Consider the following 7676-nt stretch of genomic DNA (forward strand, 5'->3'; position numbering starts at 1 on the left):
TCTTTTCATGACTCTTTACATGTCAATCTGTCTCTCTCTCTCCATGTCTGTGTCTCTCTCTTTTCATGTCTCTCTCTCTTTTCATGTGTATCTCTCTCTTCATGTCTCTTTTCATGTGTCTCTCACTGTTTTCATATCTCTTTTCATGTGTCTCTCTTTTTCTCTGTATCTCTCTTTTCATGTGTCTCTCTCTTTTCATGTGTCTCTCTCCCTCTCTCTTTTCATGTCTCTCCATGTTTCTCCCTCTGTGTGTCTCTCTTTTCATATCTCTCTTCATGTCTCTCTCTCATGTCTATCACTTTCTTTCTCTTATGTCCATCTCTCTCTCTTCCTGTCTCTGTCTTTTCATGTGTCTCTCTCTTTTCATGTCTCTTTCTTGATATCTCACTCTCTCTCTCTTTTCATGACTCTTTTCTTGTCTCTTTTCATATCACTCTGTCTCTCCATGTCTGTTTCTCTCTCTCTTTTCATGTCTCTCTTTTTCTCTGTATCTCTTTTTTTTTCATGTCTCTCTCTCTCTCTTCATGTCTGTCTCTGTAAATATCCCATTTTCTCTGTCTCTATCCCTATGTCTGTCTCCTCATGTCTCTCTTCATTTTTCTGTCTAACACACACACCTTTCTCTCTCTCTCTCACACACACACACACACACACACACACACACACACACTGTACACATCTCTCACACATACGTACAGTATGTTTGTCTTTTCATGTCTCTTTTTCTCTGTCTCTCCATTTCTGTCTCTCTATCTCTCCATGTCTCTCTCTCCTTTTCTCTGTCTCTCTGTGTCTCTCTCCCTTTTTCTGTCTCTGTCTCTCCCTTTTGCTCTGTCTCCCCATGTCTCACTACATGTTTCTGTCTCTCTCAGACACATACATATCTCTCTCACACACATACATGTTTTTCTTTTCATGTCTTTCTCTCTTTGTTTCTATCCATGTCTGTCTGTTTCTCACTCTCTCTATTTCTCTGTCTCTCTTTTTCTCTATCTCTCCATGGGCGGGATGTACTAAGCGGAAAATGCGGTAAACTCCCTGTTTACCGCATTTTCCGGATGTACTAACCCCAGGCCGGCAGGACAGCGCCGCGGTGGGGTACGTCCATAGAAGCCTATGGGGCTTCTCTCCGCGGCGCTGTGTGAGGGATCTAATCGGATCCCTCCTAGCATGCCCTGCGGCCACCCCCGTCACCCTGCGCATGCACAGACTGACTTCTGGGGCCGAATCCCGGAAGTCAGGCTGCCGCTGCGCATCGCGGAGGACAGCTCTTATCGGAAGAGCTGTCCTCCGCAATGCTGAGTACATATGCGATCAGCATCATGGCGCAGGGCGGCGATGTACATTAGTACATCCCGCCCCATGTCTTTCTCATTTTTCTGTCTCACTCGCACACACATATAGATCGCTCTGTCTCTCTCTCTATCCATGTCTTTCTAATTTTTTTTGTCTCGCACACACATATACTGTATATCGCTCTCTCTCACACACACACACATATATATATATATCTCTCACACACATATGCATATCTCTCACACACGCATACATATCTCTCACACAGACATACATGTATGTATCTCTATGTCTAATCTCCATGTCTCTCCTTTTTTCTCTCTGTCTTACTCTCTCGCACACACATACCGAATCCCAGTGAACCCTTTAAACCCAATTTACCCCCTTGACTCCCTCCTATAAAGACTTCACCTCTGCCTCTCCCCGTCACCCTCTACCTGTTACCCACTCTCTCCCAGTCACCCACCATCTCTTCCTTTCACCCACTCTGTCATCCTGAGCCTCACCCTGTCACACTCTAATTCACGTCACCTTCTAACTCTCCCTGTCACACTCTGCCTCTTCCTAGTCACCCACTGTTTTTCCCTGTAACCATTAAACCTCTCCCTGTCACCCTCTCCTTATCACCTGCTGCCTCTCCTGTCCCCCTATCCCCGTCACCAACTACCTCTCCTGTCACCCTCTGTCTCCCCGTCACCCACTGCCTTTACCTTTAACCACCTCCCCTTCACCCACTGCCTCTACCTTTAACCCTCTCCTCTTCACCCACTACCTCTCCCTGTCATCTTCTACCCTTCACCCACTGCCTCTCCCTGTAGTCCTCTCACTCTCTCTCTCCACTACCAAGCAACATATTTTGAACTTGAGGAGAGGGGCCCAAAGCATATTTCTGCACCTGGGCCCACCACCCACAATTTCCGCCACCAGACTCTGGGTCCCCATCCTCCTCTTCCGCTACAGGTTCACAAGCAGCAAGAGCACTCCGATCCCCCCTCCAACCCGCCTCTCTGATCTCCCAATTCTCTGATTCTCCTCTCTATGTTCCAACCCCCCCCGCCCAGTCTCTCTCCATCTGCAGGAATAGGACCCGCCCCCTTCTTCATTCAGCCCGCCCCCTTCATCCCCTGTATCTTTCTTTCTGCCATTTGTGATCTCTCCCATCTGTAGGAATAGGCCCCGCACCTTTTTTACTCAGCCCGCCCCCTTCTTCCCCTGTACCTTGCTCTCTCCCGAGTGTGCTCTCCGTCTCTCCCGTCTGCAGGAATAGGCCCCGACCCCTTCTTCATTACTTTCTTAGGAAAGGGAGGAGGAGCCGAGGAGGAAGGTGTACTCTGGGAGGCCGGGAGCTGCGGCGGTGTAGAGGGGCTGATGAAACACTTTGGCCACTCCCCCTCCAGCGGACCTTGGAAACAGCACCTTATAGGGGGAGAAGACCCGGACACCTGCATTCTACCACCCCTTCCCCCGCTGCTTCAATGAAGACAGCTCTGCCAGGCCAGTCACAGTGGCGTGGAGAAGAGATGGGGGAGGCGCACTCACAGATCTAGCACACAGCGGCAGAGGTGTCTGGGTAAGAAAACAGTGGCATGTGATCAACGTCTGGATGTGCCCAGCACAAGGCTGACTGGCAATTACTTGCCACTCCCAGCACTGCTCAATTCCCTGCTCCGCACCTCTTCCCAACACCTCCCCCCTGTTATGTGTTGTGTACACTAGTGTGACCTGCTGGCACTCCAACTCCCATGTCGTGTCAGCTGTTTTACTTATCCTCCAGCTCACCAACCCCTCCCCCCCCCCACGTAATGTGCACCTATAGCCAGACTCCAAATTCCCCTCCCTGCTGTGTGTCCGGCCATCCCCCCCTCCCTGCTGTGTGTCCGGCTACACCCCCCCCTCTCCTCCGTGCTGTGTGTCCGGCCAACACCCCCCCCCTCCCTCCCTGCTGTGTGTCCGGCCACCCCCCCCCTCCCTGCTGTGTGTCCGGCCAACCCCCCCCCCCCTCCTCCCTGCTGTGTGTCTGGCCACCACCCCCCCCTCCCTGCTGTGTGTCCGGCCACCCCCCCCTCCCTGCTGTGTGTCCGGCTACCCTTCCTCCTCCCTGCTGTGTGACCGGCCAACCCCCCTCCCTCCTCCCTGCTGTGTGTCCGGCCAACCCCCCTCCCTCCTCCCTGCTGTGTGTCCGGCCACCCCCCCCCTCCCTGCTGTGTGTCCGTCTACCCTCCCTCCTCCCTGCTGTGTGTCCGGCCACCCTCCCTCCTCCCTGCTGTGTGTCCGGCCACCCTCCCTGCTGTGTGTCCGGCCAACCCCTCCCTCCTCCCTGCTATGTGTCCGGCCAACCCCCCTCCCTCCTCCCTGCTATGTGTCCGGCCAACCCCCCTCCCTCCTCCCTGCTGTGTGTCCGGCCACCCCACCCCCCTCCCTGCTGTGTGTCCGTCTATCCTCCCTGCTGTGTCTCCGGCCACCCTCCCTCCTCCCTGCTGTGTCTCCGGGCACCCTTCCTCCTCCCTGCTGTGTGTCCGGCCTACCCCCCCCCCCCCCCTGCTGTTTGTCCGGCCACCCTCCCCTCCCCTGCTGTGTGTCCGGCCTACCCCCCCCTCCCTGCTGTGTGTCCGGCCTACCCCCCCCCCCTCCCTGCTGTGTGTCCGGACTACCCCCCCTCCTCCCTGCTGTGTGTCCGGCCACCCTCCCCTCCCCTGCTGTGTGTCCGGCCTACTCCCCCCCCCTGCTGTGTGTCCAGCCCCCCCCCTCACCTGCTGTGTGTCCAGCCCCCCCCTCCTCACCTGCTGTGTGTCCGGCCTACCCCCCCCTCCCCTCCCTGCTGTTTGTCCGGCCTACCCCCCCCCCCACATCTCATTCACCCACCGCCGCAGACTCCTCCCCCACACGGTTATTATAATAAGGCCACCCCCCCTCACCTGCTGTGTGTCCAGCTCCCCCCCTCACCTGCTGTGTGTCCAGCCACCCCCCCCCCTCACCTGCTGTGTGTCCGGCCTACCCCCCCCCCTCACCTGCTGTGTGTCCAGCCCCCCTCACCTGCTGTGTGTCCAGCCGCCTACCCCCCCTCACCTGCTGTGTGTCCGGCCTTCCCCCCCCCTCCCTGCTGTGTGTCCAGCCCCCCCCCCCTCACCTGCTGTGTGTCCAGCCCCCCCCCCTCACCTGCTGTGTGTCCGGCCTACCCCCCCCCCTCCCTGCTGTTTGTCCGGCCTACCCCCCCTCCCCTCCCCTGCTGTGTGTCCTGCCTACCCCCCCTCCCTGTTGTGTGTCCAGCCCCCCCCCCTCACCTGCTGTGTCCGGCCTACCCTCCCCTCCCCTGCTGTGTGTTCGGCAACCCCCCCCCTCTTCCCGCTGTGTTCGAACACCCCCTACCCCCTCCCCTCCCTGCCGTGTGTCCGGTCACCCTCCCCTCTCTGCTGTGTGTCCAGCCACCCCCCCCCCCCTCTCTGCTGTGTGTCCGGCCACCCCCCCCAGACACGCAGCGCCTGACACACACAGACATGCAATGCCTGACACGCATACGCATATGCAGCGCCTGACACACACGCACACACACAGCACCTCACACACACACACACAGCACCTGACACTCACACGGACCTGACACACACGCACTCACACGCAGTACCTGATACACGCACACGCATATGCAGCGCCTGACACACACGCAGCACCTGACACGCACACACACAGATGCAGTACCTAACATTCACACGGATCTGACACACACGCACACACTCACACGCAGCACCTGACACACACAGATACGCAGCGCCTGACACACGCACAGGCAGCGCCTGACACACACGCACAGGCAGCGCCTGACACACACGCACAGGCAGCGCCTGACACACACGCACAGGCAGCGCCTGACACACACGCACAGGCAGCGCCTGACACACAGGCAGCGCCTGACACACAGGCAGCGCCTGACACTGACACACAGGCAGCGCCTGACACACAGGCAGCGCCTGACACACAGGCAGCGCCTGACACACACGCACACACCTGACACACACGCACACACCTGACACACACGCACACACCTGACACTCACACGCACCTGACACACGCACTCACACACAGCACCTGACATACTCACATGCAGCACCTGACACACACACACACACGCAGACATGCAGCACATGACACGCAGCGCCTGACACACACACAGACACGCAGCGCCTGACACACACGCAGCGCCTGACACACACGCAGATACGCAGCGCCTGACACACACGCAGATACGCAGCGCCTGACACACACGCAGACACGCAGCGCCTGACACACACGCAGACACGCAGCACCTGACACACGCAGCACCTGACACACACACGCAGACATGCAGCACATGACACACAAGCAGCGCCTGACACACACGCAGACACGCAGCGCCTGACAGACACGCAGCGCCTGACACACACGCAGACACGCAGCGCCTGACACACACGCAGACACGCAGCGCCTGACACACACGCAGCACCTGACACACACGCAGACACGCAGCGCCTGACACACACGCAGCACCTGACACACACGCAGACATGCAGCACCTGACACACGCAGCACCTGACACACACGCAGACACGCGGCACCTGACACACACGCAGCACCTGACACACACGCAGACACGCAGCACCTGACACACACGCAGACACGCAGCACCTGGCAGACACGCAGCACCTGACACACGCGCAGACACGCAGCACCTGACACACACGCAGACACGCAGCACCTGACACACACGCAGACACGCACACACACACAGCACCTGACACAGATATGCAGCGCCTGACACACACACGCAGACATACAGCGCCTGACACACACACACGCAGACATGCAGCGCCTGACACACACACGCAGACATGCAGCGCCTGACACACACACACGCAGACATGCAGCACCTGACACACCCACACACAGATATGCAGCACCTGACACACCCACACACACATACAGACAAGCAGCACCTGACACACACACACACACACACACACACACGCAGCACCTGACACACATATATACATGTGGCATTTAACGCACACACGCACAGCACCTGACACACAATCATATACACTCAGAGCACCTAACACACACATACACTCGCAGCACCTCACACACGTATACACACGCAGCACCTGCTACTTACACATATATACACATGCAGCACCTGCCACTCCCACATACATGAACAGCACCTAACACACACATATATACATGCAGCACCTGACACACATACACGCGCAGCACCTGACAGTCGCACACATACAGATGCGACAGCTGACACAAACACATACACGCTCAACACCTGACACCCACGTGGCAGCTGACGCATACAAATGCAGCACCTGAGATACACACATACACGTACAGCACCTGAGACACACACATACATGTACAGCACCTGAAACACACACACACATGTATGTACACGCGCGGCTCCAGGCACACACATACGTACGTACACACGCGGCACTTGACACACACACACACACACACGTACACGCGCGGCACCTGACACGCACGCACGTACGTACGTACGTACGTACGTACGTACGTACGTACGTACGTACACGTGTGGCATCTGACACACACACACGTATGCACACGCGTGGCTCCTGACACACACGCGTGTTGCTCCTGACACACACACATGTACGTACACGCTCGGCTCCTGACACACACGTATGTATGTATACGTGCTGCACCTGACACCTACACGTATGTACGTATACGCGTGGCTCCTGACACCCTCACGCATGTACACGTGCTGCTCCTGGCACACACACGCACACACACGTACACGCGTGGCACCTGACACATACACGCGTGTACGTACACACATGCACAGCACCTGACATACACACATGTTGGTACGCGCCACCTGACACACACACACGTACACGCACGACACCTGACACACACGTACGTACACACACGGCACTGACACGTATGTACGCGCACGGCACCTGACACTCACGTACATACTAGTGATGAGTGGGTTCGGTTCGTCGGAATCCGGACCCTCCGGACTTGACCCATTTTACATGGGTCCGAGGCAGGTTCGAACCTTCCCGCCTTGCTCGGCTAACCCGAGCGCGCCCGAACGTCATCATCCCGCTGTCGGATTCTCGCGAGATTCGGATGTCTGCATTCGTGGAAAGGGGTCCCATGTGTAAACATGGGACCCCTTTCAGTCCGTCTGGTCCGGGTGTTCGGTTTGTTGTTTTGCCAAGTACATGGATTTAATCTGGAACCTGGATCAGGTGAGTATAATTATCTTTTATTTTCAGGTACCCGTGGATTCTACTTGGAGAAGAGGACCGACTGCTTCGTGTCAACATAGGTAAGTATGTGTGTGTCGGCAGGTGTGAAATAAAGTT

Source organism: Pseudophryne corroboree, chromosome 7, assembly GCF_028390025.1.
Source record: "Pseudophryne corroboree isolate aPseCor3 chromosome 7, aPseCor3.hap2, whole genome shotgun sequence".
In the NCBI taxonomy this organism is placed as follows: domain Eukaryota; kingdom Metazoa; phylum Chordata; class Amphibia; order Anura; family Myobatrachidae; genus Pseudophryne; species Pseudophryne corroboree.